This window comes from Cupressus sempervirens, chromosome 5 (genome assembly GCF_028749045.1).
Source record: "Cupressus sempervirens isolate cs-2001-9-10 chromosome 5, ASM2874904v1, whole genome shotgun sequence".
Lineage (NCBI taxonomy): Eukaryota > Viridiplantae > Streptophyta > Pinopsida > Cupressales > Cupressaceae > Cupressus > Cupressus sempervirens.
Window position 1 is genome coordinate 154,722,933 of NC_143122.1, and position 15,827 is coordinate 154,738,759.

The following is a 15,827-nucleotide window of genomic DNA, read 5'->3' on the forward strand; positions in this document are numbered from 1 at the left end:
CTTTTACCCAAGAAATTCGATAGGGCTAGGGATGTTTCTCCCTCTTGAGCTTCAGCTTATAGACCATCTCTTCTAATACCAAGTTATTAGTGCTACCACCATCAATGATCACATCACAACATTTATCCTCACACTTGCATCTGGTACAGAACAAACTCCTCCATTGTCCTGGTTCATTCTCACCACTTAGTAGAACTCTTTCATTTACCAAGGTCTCTCCTCTTTTTGCATCCTCTAAATGTGATGATTGTGCATCCTCATCCACATGAACAACCCTAGCTTTGCCCTTAGCTCTCCTATCTATCCTTCCTTGTCATTGAGGGCATTCAAAGGCACGATGACCTTCTTCATTGCAATGGAAACAGGTACCACAGAAGCCTCCTCTTCCTTGTCCACGTTCTCTACCTCTTCCTCTTTGATTTTCAAATTCTTGATCACAGAAGCGGTTGAAACTCTCATTCCTCTGGTTCCTGCTAGTACCCTCATCTTCATTTTTCTTTTGAGTTTCATTGCGGCCTCCAGATGATCTACCGCTTCCCCTTCCTCCTTGACCACACCCTCTTTGTCTTCGTTCAAACCTTTTACTCAGCTTCTCTTCAACTCGTAGGGCAAACTGGTATGCTTCTTCAACGCTGGTCATTCTTACCAGACTTAATTCCTCCTGGATGCTAGGTCGTAACCCACTGATATAACGAGCAACCTTCTCCTTACTTGCTTCTGCATGCCCCACTCTAATCAGGAGTGGGTAAAACTCCTCTGTATATTCTTGGAATGATCTTCCTATTTGCTTTAACCGATGCATCTTCTTAAACAGATCAAGCTTATAGTCCACAGGAATGAACTGCTTCTTCAATTTGTCCACCATGCGATCCCATCTTGTGATCTTCTCCTTTCCTCTTCTAAGTGTTTCAAGTTGAATCTCTTGCCACCAGATTTTGGCATGGCCTTTCAGTTTGGCCTTTGCAAACTTAACCCTATCTGGGTCCCTTATATACTCATACTCAAAGTATTCTTCCAGTTCATTGATCCAATCGATCAACTCATCTGGTTTCAAATTTCTCGAAAATATACCCACTTCAATTGTAGGTTTTTTCCCAAACTTAGTAATGGCCCTAAAAAGCCTTTCCTCTATAGGATTCAGAACTTCCCCATCAACTTCCATTACTTCCTCTTCATTGTCATCCTCACTATTGTCATCTGTAGCAACATTTGCTCCTCTACGAAGCTCCTCTTACAATGCTTGTACCTGTCTCTGGAGGGCTCTAACCTCCTTAAGATCAATAGCTCTGGCCCTTCTGCCACACTCTCTTCGTGGAGGCATCTTCTAACTCGAACCCACAACCACACAGTCCTGGTGCAAACTGCCTCACAGTCGGCGCTCTGTCTACACACTCAGGAAAACCCGCTCTGATACCACTTGATGGGGACACAACCCAACAACAGAATGGACACAATAAAAAAGGGGAATTATATTAATTGATAAAATAAGCAAGTACAAATAGTGCAGAGAAAATAAACTTCAAAACATGCCCTACGGGCTTACAATAGCATAAATCTAGAGAATATTTCTCCTTTTAGCACCTCCTCTCAAGCTCCAATCCGAACTGCCTTTTACAATGCCAGAAATCTCCTTAAATAGACCCCAGAGGGTTAAGGACTAGGAGTAAATTCTAGAAAGTTCTAGTAGGCATCCACCGACAAAATAGAAGGTTCCAGAAGTTGCGTTAGAAGTCAGTGCAAATCTAGAAGAATCCAAAAACGGTAGCCGAACTTCCGGGAGGCATAACTTTTGAACCGTAGCTTCGATTGACGAACCATTTACATTTTCAGAAAGCTCTTGAAGCACTCTATAGCCCTATGTACCAGCTTCGCTCATCACCCATTTTTTGACCCTTTTCGAGGTCATTTAATGCCCCAAACCTGACTTTGAAGCATTCTTAGGAGGTCTCCAAAACTCGAAAAACTGCAATAACTTTCGAACCGTGGGGCCTATTGACCTGATTCTTTTTTTGGAATGCTCTAAATCATGATTACAATCATCTAGCCAATTCACACCTTCTAGTTTACTGAAATGATGGCCCAAATAAATGCTCCTATTTTTTCAAGATTTTCAAATGCACTGATAGTTGAACTATGAGAGTTGGAACCTTTATTTGAGCCAAATAGGTATCCAAAAATGTAAAGACATGAAATAGAAACTAAGTCTAAGTACATTTTTCTTTGGTGACACAAGATTGCCCTTATACCTCTGGATGCTCCTACATCAGAAATAAAATGAACTTGGTTTTCATCACAAAAATTCTACAATCTTAGAGTTATAATGATAATGACAAGGTATTTGATTAAAAATCTAGTCCCTTTGGCATCAGATGACTATTTGTGTACTTTCATCTAGAAATTTCCCTAAACTCCACCGAAGCCTCTGGGAATCGTACTTCCAAAAGGCATTTGACAGTCTCATAATTAAGTAATAAATAATTAATCTATCATTTAAAATGACATAATTTCCCAAAAATATCCATCATCTTACATCCACTATGTTTCATAATTATACTATCATACCAATTCTAATTACTAATATTAAGATTAAAATACAAATCTTTTCTACTCCTATTATTGAAATTAAACTTAAACAAAAGTTCCACCATAAAGAAGTCACCACCCATAAAATCCAATAAATATATTCCATTTTAAACTTACTCATCAATCACTTTACACAATATTTTTATCCTGCTCAATTAGATTGTGAATATCAATTGGAATGGCCTCCATTTTTGTCTAGCATCTTAAACCCTTGACTTGAAACCCTACACTTACCATATCATCTTCCACAACATTTCCTTTCTAATAAGTGTCTTGTAGATCATAAATTTCAAGATTTTTTAGAAGGTGCCAAATGTCTCCTAAAACCCATCTTAATGACCACCTTGGGTCATTATTACCTTTTACCATCTCCACAACCAACATAGAGTCACCTTCAATGGTGACATGTCTTCATCCTGAGATGAAAACCACGTCTAGTCCTAAGAAAATGACCATAGTGTCAGCCACATTCTTGGAGGTGTTTCCCAGTTTGCCAGCATAATCCATGAATTGTTTACTAGTGGAACCCCTAATGATACCTCTCCCAGCCACTCTCATTCCTGGTAGCACCATCAAAATTTAGCTTCACCATAGGGATAGCTAGATGTTTCCATTCAATATTTCTTATGTTTATTTTTTCTTATTTTAAAACTTATTCAATTCTTCTACGAGATTCTATTGCATAAGAATCTTTTGTTTAGATATGCATGGGGATTCATGTGGTATTCTTCATTTATTGACTTCTAAAATCTTCTTTAGTAGTTTGACAATGATATCACTCAAAATTTCTTCTTTTTGCATTTTTCTAAAGATCATGTTGTTCCTCTATCTCCAAATTCCTCAACAAATATGAGGAGCTATCATATTACGCATGAGCTTAAGAAAAGTATACTCAAATGGGTAGTCTTCATTATAGATGAACTAATACAAGTCAAGTTAAAAGATTGATTCCACTTTAAAATTTCCCAAAAATAATTTCCAAATTTCTTAGGAAACACACAGTGAATAAGAATGTGTTGGATAGTTTCTTCCTTAGCTTTGCACAAGTAGCACCTATTAGGGATTAAAATCCTCTTTTTCTTGAATTTTCAATGTTGAGAATTTTTCCATGCAAGGTTGTGCACCAAAAAAAGTTTTCCTTGGGGATAAGCCATTTATTCTAGACCTTTTCCCAATATGAGGGGTTGGTTGATATATTAATCCAACAACAAGTGATAGGAAGACTTCACAAAAAATCTACCATCCAAAGTCCCTTCCCACGAAAACCTATCTTCGCTTGGAAAATGAGTAGTTCTATAAGAATGAAGTTGTTCTTTTAGTTCATCAACCAAAGAATTCAAATTATTTTGAACCCCTTCCTAAATTTCTTTCCATTTCCTTTATTTAGACAAGTGGTCACATACCTTTCCCCCAAAGTTCTTGTTGAACACTTACTGCAATTGAGTGAATTTACTATGAAACATAGGTCTCTATCCTAACCATTCATCCTCCTAGAATATAATTCTATTTCCCCTTCAAAGGTTCCATAACAAGCCTTTTCTTAGGATCTTTCCATTTCTTAACATCTTATTCCAAATTTTTGATTCCTAGAAACAATGACACTCTAAAAATAAATAGACATAAGGAATATTGCCAAGGTATTTAGCCTTCATTGTCTTACACCAACCCACCCTATTCTCTATGATCCTCCAACCCACCTTAGAAAGAAAATATTTATTAAGTTTCATAAGATTTCTCACATCTAATTCGCTTTTATCCTTGGGTTTAAAAACTATATCCCAATTCACTAGGTTTAGTCTATTCCTTTTTGCACTCCATGTCCATAAGAAATTCCTCTAAAGTTTTTCCAACTCTCTACCATCGTATTGGTTATCTTGAATAAGGATAGAGGGTACACTAGAACACCTTACAAAAATGTTGTGAGTAATTGTCGCTTCCTTGCTCTATGAAAAAGCTTACCTTTCTAGCCAGCAAGCTTTTTTAACATTTCTCAAGGATGGTATTCCAAAATTGATTAGACTTATTTCACCATTAGAAAAAGACCATGGTAAGTATCAAGGAGACCAACTAAATGATAATGAAGAATGTTTTGTATTCAAAGATGGAGGTTTTTAATAGTAATAAATAAATAATTTTTACTCTTATTGAAGTTTATATGCTGGCCTAAGCTATCCATATAATCGTCCAACAAATTACACTATATTCTAGCTTCCACATTATAAGCATAGTGAAATGCTATCAACAAAGGGTTAAATAACTTAAAGGGGATGGTAGTGGCCACGTTAACACTAGTCAACACTCTCATTCCTACCAACATAGACAAATATATTTTGAGCACCTTAGCAACCATGAGAAAAAGACAGGGAGAGATAGGGTTCCCTTGTCTAAGCACCCTCCCATCCTTCAATGACCCCCAGGGAGTCCCATTAACAATAACATTAAAAAATTATAGTTTCGACCATTGATTTTATTAACCACACAAATCTATTATCAAAACTAATTCTACTTAGAACCTTGTAGAGAATTTCTCAATCTACCTTATCATAATGTTCTAAAATATCAAGTTTGAGAGCCATACTAGAATTTATACTCTTATGCATAAAGTGAATAACCTCATGAGTAGTCACAGCTATGTACTGAATCTATCTTCTAGGGACAAACCCATTATGGGGAGTGTCAATGAAGCTTTCGAAAAAGGGTTTTTATTTTGTTGAACAAAACATTAGAAAATATAATATGCAGCATGTTCTATAAGCTAATAGGTCTAAAATACAAAAAAAAAAATAGGAGCTTGGACCATTGGAACTATGACAATTTTTTTTTATTAAGTCTCCTTAACAACTTTCTCATTCTCAAAAATTCTCTTGCAGTCATAGTGAAGTCAACTTTGATTAGGTCCCATTAATGTTGGAAAAATGACCAAGGAAAATCATCCATGTGAAGGGATTTGTAGACTTTCATTGAATAAACCATAGTTCTAACATCCTCTTCTAGCACTTGACCAGTGATGAGCTCATTAGCTTCTTCTTTTACCACACAAGGTAGATTCTAGATTTGTCTATATCTCTTTGTAGCATACGAATTCCTATCCATACTATCATAAGTAGGAGTGAAGTAACTACCCATATTTAAATTTCACCATGGTCCACCATAGTATTATTTTTGCTTTCTTGCAAAGAGGTTATAATTATTTAGTTGTAAAATGAAAGAACTTTAATATGATATAGACCACCATTTTATGGTGCACTAAGCCATTCAAAATATTTGTGTGATGGAAAAAGGGATATTTCTAAGTATGATTTCACTTATGATCCAAAATAGATTTGGTAGGACCTAAAGGAAGAAGAGTGCTAATAGTAAATCTGGGTTTTAAAGAGGAATGCAATACAAAGGAACACATTTTATTATTCCCTTAGTAGGATAATGTAAATGTGAAATTGAACTAATTTCTTAAAGAATATAAATCTAGATTCTCTATAAAGACAATCAGCCCAATAAAGATACAAATCTAGGGTATAGATATGAAAGGAAATGAATATAAAAGACTCACCTTGATATGCATAGGGGAAGATGCATTTAAGCTTACCAACATTCAAATCTCAATCTTTTTTAAGCTTATGATTATGAGTCCTAAAATGAAATGATGAAATGAAGAAAACCCATAAATCTCCACAAATTCTAAGACTGATGGACTAGGTCAACTTGGAAGGACTCCCTACAACTAGGTTGATGTAGCCTATGACTCTAAAACTGGTAACAACTGCAAAAATCTTGCAAATTATAGGTTCAAGATCTATAATCCTTTTTGTTCCCAACCTAAAAATAATTGTAGAAAACAAAGGTTTTAGGGTTGGGGTTTGATGAGGGATTTCCTTGATCAAGCCATAGGGTAAGGAATTAATTGTAATTGACAAATGTAAATGTAAATTATTATAGAACATGATAAATGTTGAGATTCACTTTTCTTGAATGTATATTAATATGATGTAATGTAGATCTTTAGTTTGGTATGAATGATGTAGGATATTTCCACCATTTCCATGGATCTACCATAACCACATCATGAAGCCATGGATGTAAATGTTCATGAATGAAGAAGATTATGAATTCTTTAGTTGAGATATTCTCCCTTGATGGCCAATAATAAGGTAGATCTTGAAGAGGAGATGCTCATATAAAATCCTTGAATGCAAGAAGAAAGTTTTCTTGCTTTCTTGAATGCTTGAACTCCTCTTCAATACTTGAACTACTCGAGGATTAGATATCATGAATGAGATGGGATATTAAAATGAAGCTCTGAGACCTCCTTATATACTATTTTTGGGTGAGAAAACTAATAAGGTCAATGAGGGTGCATAATTAACTAATTGGAAAACTCGAGGACTTTTAGGCCCTAAATCTTACAACCACTAGATAATAGGTGGAACTAGGAAGACTAGGTTGACTTGGGTTGACCTAGTAAGGCTAGGTTGACCCAGTCCTAGAGGATAGGTTAGAAAACCCACAAAAAATGCTAGGATAGGGTAGAAAGATAATAGATTGATTTCTTCAAAATGGTGGCAAGATAACACCTAGAGGAAAATGTCAAAAAGAGAGAGAGAGAGAGAGATAGATTACAAATAAGAGTATAATCAAAGAGGAGAAGAGAAAAATAGATATTGAGCATAGGTCCATCCATGGTCTAAGAGAGGAATTTATGGAAAAGGGTGCTAAAAGGTCTTAAAATGCAAGTGATTCTATTTTAATATTGTACATTAGTATATGTATCTTTTCATGTTTAGAGGAAGACCTATGGAAAATAGTGGTGTTCCTTTCACTCTCCTTAAGCCACTCAATCCTAGATATCTATTTCTCATACATTATATCTTTAGTAATCACATCCTTCCATTTAGTCCTACAAACTTCTACTTCCCTAATCGTGTTAGCAGAAAACTCTTTGTCAATAATGACCTTTTTAAGCTTCTCTAGTCTTACCTTAATCTCCTCTTTTTTCCCATGAATATTCTAAAATGAGGATTCATAGCACTGAACCACATATTTCCTTACATTGTCCAGTTTAGTAAGAACTCTAAATAAGGTTGTGCCTTCACTTTTAATGTTCCATCACTCTTCATTACATTTCCTAAAGTATGACCCTAGTTTCCACACAATCTCATACATTAATATCTTACGACTAGTGAAGAACTCATCTAACCAATTGAATTAAAACAAATCATGATACAAAATTGTTTCAAAGAAGGCATGTAAAGATGAGGAAATTAGATTCTACTAGCCAGCAAAAACCATAAGTCTATCTAACTTAACTTGGATTAGCTCTTGACCTTTCCTAGTCTTAGAACACATAAAAGGGACCCCTTCCATGTCCAAATCAATGATATCATTTAGGTTTATAATTTTAGCCAGATCTTACATAATCTCCATTAAGTCATTTTTCTCCCTCCACTAGCTTCTCTAAGGAGTAGAGGGGATAATTTAAGTCACTCATTCATAAAAGATTCTTGATCTTGTTATTATTCATGAAACTAGATAGAGCCCCCCACATGTCACACCTTTTTTTTCTAGTATTAGGAGCATACATATTCAAAAAATGCAAGTTCATATTGTTATGAAAGTGTTTTGTGGCAATAAAGATTTTATCCTATCATAAAAGTTTCCACAACACCACTTTGGGATTCCAAAGGGTGGCCACACCTCCAAAAGCCCCATTATATTGACTATAGCTAGTTGTATAGCTCCCAACCATATTTTATCAATTACTTTAGAGAAATCTAAGGAAGACATTTTAATCTCCGAAATAAGAGAAAAATCAATTCTTAAAGAATAAATATATTGGTTAACATAAAATTTCTTTTGAGGGTCATTAACCCCCATCACGTTCCATAATAGAAACTTCATTTCTTACCCTTAGTAACACCATCTAGTGTGGTTTTCTTGTCATGTTCAATCTCCCTTTCCAATTTATGTGTCCCTATACTCCTATAAGGTTGTCTACCATGCTTGACCTCCACACCCACATCCACTTTCTTGTTTCCTCTACCCTTACTTTTCTAAACTTGTCACTCTCCAACATCACTCTCCAAGTGCAAAAAGTGTGGAGAGCATGTGGAAAACTAGGAAATTGGTCATCTCCTTGAGTGGTGGTGAAAATACCTTTACAGAGGATCAGACAAATACTATCGCTCTATTTATCCTATTTAACTTCTAAGGAAGTACTATTACCAATGGCTCCCACACCGTTGTTCCTATTTTTCATTCCTGTCAAGTCCAATATTTCTCTTTCATTCAAGAGGGTTTCCTTCCCAACTTCTTGATGCAATAATAGGTAGAAAAAGTCATCAAACAACAAGGAATTGTAGAAATTCACAAATTCACTCAACACCTAAGGTGAAGGGTCCTAGTGCCAAATACCTATCACAAGTATGGAGATGGGCTTATAGGAAGGTTATGATAGCCCTACAAGATAAGGTAACCTAATCCCTAGGTCTATCCAATTTGTAAGCACCAAAAACTCAATATGCACTAATGAATTCCCTTAGCCAAAATAGGGATCAAACCCCAAAAACTAGATAGAAAGACTAGGGTTGGCCTACAATCACTGATATGGCCTACTTAAGTCCTAATCAACATGAATCAATGATTCATTTTAGTAATGACAATTTATAGCATTTAGTTGCCTCAAAAAACCACTAAATTTGCTTATAGCCCTCCTAGAATTAGAAAAGGGTATAATTAGGGATTCTTCCAAAGGACATGGTGAGTTGACCATGTATTTTGATACCCTTTTGGATCTTATAAGACATATCAAAGTACCCAAGCATGGAGAGGAATAGAGGTTTTTGCTATTGCAACATTACACTAGATTTGAAGGCCTAATTAGGGCTCCATTTGCACTATAGTTATACTTTCTACAAAGGTAAAACATAAACCAAAACGCAAACCTAAGCATTACTAGAGGCCATAAGGCAATTATTTTAAAATCCTAATGGTGTTTGTTGAAGGTAGAGTGAGTGCTCCTACACCATACTCCCCTAGATGTTGAAAACTCAAGTCCCTACTTGATAGTAGGTGTTCAACCGAACTACCATGCTATTGTATTTGATCTTTAGTAAGAAATGCGGCATCAATATTTGGGAAGCCCTTCCATTTGACTAAGTATTGCATGTACTTCATTGATCTGGTTTGTTTGAGTGCCTTGGATTCAAAAATGGCTCCAATCTTTAGAGACTTTGTCTTCATCCTCAAGGCTTGTTTCCTTACCCTACTCATTTTTGAAACCTACTACAACTTTGTATGGTGTGAGGTCTGCAATGTTGAAAATTGGAGAAATTTGCAAAGTTGGATGAAGGGATATCTCACTACTACATTTGACCTCATCTTTCTACCAAAATTTTCAACCATCAACTAAAAAAGTTTAGGTTGGTCAGAATGTAGACGGAAAAAAATTATTATTTTTACATCTAAGCCCCATGTTGGTCAAAATTTTGATCAACACAAGTCTTAGATGTTAAAAAAAGAAACATTTCATGTTTGTTGTTTTTTGCGCAGGCAGGATCGTTTGCATTTTGTTGGAGTTTTCCATGTGTGTAGAAGAATATAGACCTATACATGCAAAGAAGTGGCTTAATTTTTCTCTTCCACTATCAAGCTCTGCAAATCTAGCTTGAAGATTTGTAACCTTTTAAAGGGATTTGAATATTTTTAGATTATGTTTAGTCCATTTAATTCTTTATCATAAATTTTATCAAATTTATTTATAGTTGTATTATGCATTTGGACAAGGAGGTGTATTTTAGTTTATAGTAGAGGAGCAGTGGCGAAATAGGATGGTAAAAGGACTATGAAAATGGAAGATGGGAAGAAGAGTGTTAAGGCATAGATTAACAATGGAAAACAGTAGGGGGTGAAGACGTCAAGAAATAGGAGAAAATATTTGGATGAGGTTTTAGTTGTTTTTTCAGTTTGCAAGGGCTTGGGAGAATTGAAGTTTTGTGATCAGTGCAAGAAAGGGTTTCATTTGAGCTTCTTGGGGTTGCAGGAGGTGCATGGAATCAATCCTTGGTAATGCCACATTTGTCTCCAAAATAAGGTTTCTATTTTTAGGGTATACTAGATCTTGAACCATTTTTTTTGAGTTTTTAATTCTTTGGTATAGTTATTTTAGCAACTATGGTTATTCACTATTAAGTTTTAAAGTTATTATTAATTTATTTTAGTACTTAGAAGTTTGAATTTCATTTAAAATAGTGCCTCTACAGTTTTTTCAAAACATTGCCTCATAGCTCTTAGGTTTCCTCTTCTATTTTTAATGTTTTCATTATTTTTCTAATTCCCCGAAGATTAATTTTATCCAAAGAAAAGTAAGTTGAAGTTTTGGAAATTAGTCATCCTAATATTTATAGATTCTTTTGTGATAAAAAAGCACAATCTTATCTTTGAATTTGTGATATTTTGACATTTTATGAAACAAGGTCGGCATTTGATAATTTATTTTATGTATTGTCAAGTTAACTTTAAATATTTGAATTATAAGCGATCTCTACATTTTCAACAATTATGTTTGTATAAATTTCATAAATAAACCTCATGGCCATTATAAATCTAAATTTTGATTAGGTGACCAAAAAAGAGGACTTCTTGCCTAGATTATAAATCATGAAACTACATATTTCTGTGGATTGAGAAGATCTCAAAGAAAATAGTAATATGGCAACTTTGAAAAACTTAAGCATTTTTTTTTTGGAACATCTGAGATCACAATTAGACATGCCCAGTGATCTTAGGCTATACTTGAAATAATATTTCAACATTTTTTTTGAGTGAACTAGGCACTTTCTTCATATGTTTTTATATTTTAAAAATGATTTTTAAGTTCTTATGTTTATCTTAACATATTTTTGAATTATCTTAAAAAAATGTTTTGAGATGGCTATTGGGATTCATTTTGATACTACTCATGAAACATAGGTCAATGAGTGCAAGTCCGAAACTACACAGTTGAATCCTATTAGCAAAATCACAATTTGACTTGCTGTGGAAACCATTTCCTACTTATCATCTGAAAATAATCTCTACACGAGTTTCAAAAAATAATATTCCTGTCAAATAAGGCTTTATTTGAGCTACAGAGTGATATTCCAGGACCCTACACTTTTAGACTATTCAAACTAGATACCAGTTTAAGTTTAGATCTCATATCAAAGTGGCCTCGGTGTCTCTATTTTTACATTATTTTTTTCTCTGTATTGGTTTGTTTGAGATAAGCTTAGGCCATATGAAAGTCTGTAAAGAACCTTGAAATTTATTTTTTTACTTATTTACAAAAAGTAAACCGTAATTTTAGAAAATATTTATTTAGACTTCTTGTAAAGCTATATAAAAGTTATTGATAGGGCCATAGGACCAGTGTGACTAAATCATAGGTCTTTATTCATTATCATGACCTAAAAAATAATGATCCTAAAGCTGCAAGCTAATATAGGGCCATAGGATGGGCAACCAATACTACAAACTAGCAAGAAAAGAATGGCAACCAAATAAGAAACAAATGAGAAAGGTATAAATGCACAATTGAAAGTCTACAAAAATAAGCATAACCTCCAAATGATTCCTAGGGATGTGAGAGAGTTTGTCAAAAAGTGGTTTTATGTAATCAAATTCATGTTGATGACTTTAATAATTTAATTTGTTTCAATAGGGTACTACCTTAAATGCTAGAAGAATTCATAGGAGTCTAGTTTGTGATGTAAGGTATTTTTTTTTTTACATGTTTGATTTGGTTTGTTCCAACATCAATGTGAATCATCATGACACGAAGCCTAGCTGTATTTCAAAATCTTTTCTATACTGTTTACACTTTTAATTAGAAAATATTTTAAATTAAAATTCATAATAATTTTTATCGCATCTAGATGTGGACTATTTATTTTTATGTGACTTCGTTTATATTTTCCATGCAATGGATATTGGAAGAAAAATTCTTATTCTTTATGTGAAAATTTGGGATAGAGTAGTCGTACTGAAAAGGCTTGCTATAGGATTTTCTTTAACTACCAGTTTAATTGCATTTTATTGTAGTAGATCACTACATTCATTTAAGCACACCAAATTTTGGATGATCATCTCACTTTATGGTGAACTTTACATTGTATAAAATGGTTAATAAGAAACTGTCTTGCTAATGATCATAACTCTGTGCTCTTTAAAAAATAGGTTTTCTGCTTTGACTATAAGGAATATGGTCCTCTGACAGGTGGAACATTAAGATGTTCATACAAGAACTATCAAAATTATTTTCATGAAGGATGTAGTAGTAAATGGGAAGCATCAATAGAAGCACCTTCAAACATAACAAGGAGAGCTTATATATGCCCACATCATTTTTTCCATTCATGTCACCGAGGTAACAACTGAGGTGTCTAGAAGCTCATCCGATGTCTGCGCTGTCCAGTAGCTTATCAAAAAAAATGTTTTCCAGATTCTACAGATCAGGTTGAGAACATTTCTAGTTTCATGATATGTCAAAGCCATGATAGAGGCTAGGTATGCACTATCTTAAATTACTTCAATCCTCCCTGATCAATCATCGTGTGATTGCTAGTTTGTAGGATTCAGTGTACAATCACAAAATTAATGTACACTACTGAAGCATGCAGATGACACCACATAATTTTCAAGTCATTTCCATGGCTAGCATTTTTCTTATGTCCTGCAAGTTTTATATCTAAGGCCATTGATGTTTTGATTAGTGTAGGTGGTTGGCATCACAGTTCTCTTTTATCTGATATATCCTAATTTAATAGTGGCATCTATATTTTTTTGTACAAGTGTGACACTTTGAAATAATTGTACTTAAACACAGGCTTGGAAATTTATTCATCAATAAAAATAGTCCTACTTCCTAGAACTCCAAGTAATTGCTACAGTAAAAGATATTTGAAAATAAAGTAAGGCTCATAATGTGGGAGACACTTAATAGATAGGTAGGTAACAAAATACCTTAAGATACAATATGATAAAAAATAATAAAATATAGGTTTAAGAAAGGTTGCATTTGCAGTGGAAATCCTAAATTTAATGAGGTCATGTCCATGATGTCTGCAATTCAATCACCATGGTTTTCTTACCAAATTTGGTAGCTTTGAGCATAAAACAAAAATCATAGAAACAATATGACCATGTATATGTGTTTTTATTATGTAAGAACCATCCAGCTAATGACCATTTTTTTATAGCAAGTTATATTATTTGCATAGAAACTAACAACACTTGCAATTTGTAATTGCATTAAATATTATCCTTAATGGGATGCCCAATTATATCATTATACTAGTTAACAGGCTGGTGCCTTTGCTTAGGGTAAAGGTCCCACAAGTTTAGCAATCTACGTAATTGATTATGGCTATATAGGAGAGAAGTTGTGGCATTGTACTTAATAGAAGTCATTTCTGATTGTTTGTTTAACTAGAAAGTGTGATACTACTATCAGGATTTAACTGTGTGATTTTTGAGTCAAACTCATTCACCCATGTTTCATGAGTAGTGGTTCAACATGAATCCATCTCTCATGAGAATAAATGGAACACTTAGCACTCATTAGATCTCCAATGCGAGTGTATCTATCCGATGCGAGTGTTAAATTAGTCCATACATAACATGAAGGTAGGAAGATTGCAAAACAATGAGTTGTTGCAAGATTGCATCCCTAGAAAGGCTAGACTATGGATAATATGATGTGATTAATATCAAATAAGTAAAAGTAGGGCGATGTATTTTATTGAGAAGGGAAGGTAAAATTTTTGGATTGGGGAGAAAATTAGGTGTTTTGGATATCTTTCAATCGTCAAAAATGAGTAAAAGCATAAAGTTGTCGGCAAAAAATTAATTTGATCTCTTATTCTGCTACAATGAGAGGTTGTAACATTTATACCAATTTCATTTGTGGGATACACACTCTTGATAAGTTAGTTAGCCTTGCGACTAAATTCGATGGGGAATGTTGACACATGCAACCTGAGCATGAGTTTGAATTTGGTATTTCCTTGAGGATATTTACTTCTTTGCCAAATAGAAGGCATCATCTCCATTTTTTCTATTCACTAGTACTTTTCACCAATTATTGTGTTTATATCTTATGTGGTATGTCAAGGCAATTTTTGTTTGTATTAGTTTTAGTTAGCATCTAAGGTTTTTGGCCTATAATGTGTTGTATGAAGTCACCAATGCTAGGCTGTACATTGTGTTTTTGGAATTTTCAAATTATGATTGATTAAATCTTCAATAGAACAATTTATTACTTAGAGATATATTTACTTTCATTATATACACCAGGTTTGTTGTGATTCATTTTCCCTAGCTTTTAATAAAGAAAAGACAGTTGATTTCCTGACAACTGATTAACTTCACAAGGGAATAAATTTACTTTGATGATATTGAATGTCTTCTTTTTATTCATCAAATTTTAACACCAAATTGTGGATTGATCCATTTAGAAGAATGATCATTGATGTGAACTTATTCTGAGCTTATGTTCACAATCTCATCTCTATTTTAAAGCTCTCTAGTTTATCTATATATTGGGTAACATATTGAGCTTATAGAAATGTATGAATATTTAATTTTTTTGATATGATCAACTTTTAAATGGTTTTTTCATACATTGAAAATATAAAATTGTGTGAAAGTATATCCTTCTATAGACATCCCTGTTGTACTAGAGGATGTAGAATTGACTAGATTGAGCAAAAAGAATGGTACTTACTATATTAAGCCTTATGAATTTCAGTCAATTCAATGGATCAGTCACAATGGACAATGGGGAAGGTGATTTCATTCCAATTAAAAAGTTAAGGTAGATTGGAGGATGGTTTGAGATTCCAGCAAGTGCAGAATGATATATATACACACACTTTTGAAGTTTTCATCCTTAATAGAAAGTGATTTCATTTTTAACATCTCACACTTTACTTACATTTAATGTGAAGTGTATTAGACTTGAACAGAAAATCTGGTAAACATATAGAGTCAGTACATATTTGGACTTGTGTACTAGGAACATATTGACCCATATTGTAAATTTTTTATAAGGTTTGCTTAAAATAATTAATGTTTTAAAGTTTACCTTCTAACAAAGAGCCATGAGAGCTGATCAAGGTTGAGGTAGCAGTAGTGTTATTTGTGCTATGCTTGTTCCTCCTCCTACCTTCCCTTATAGGAACATTTCTTAGAGTTCCTCTAGCAGTCCAATA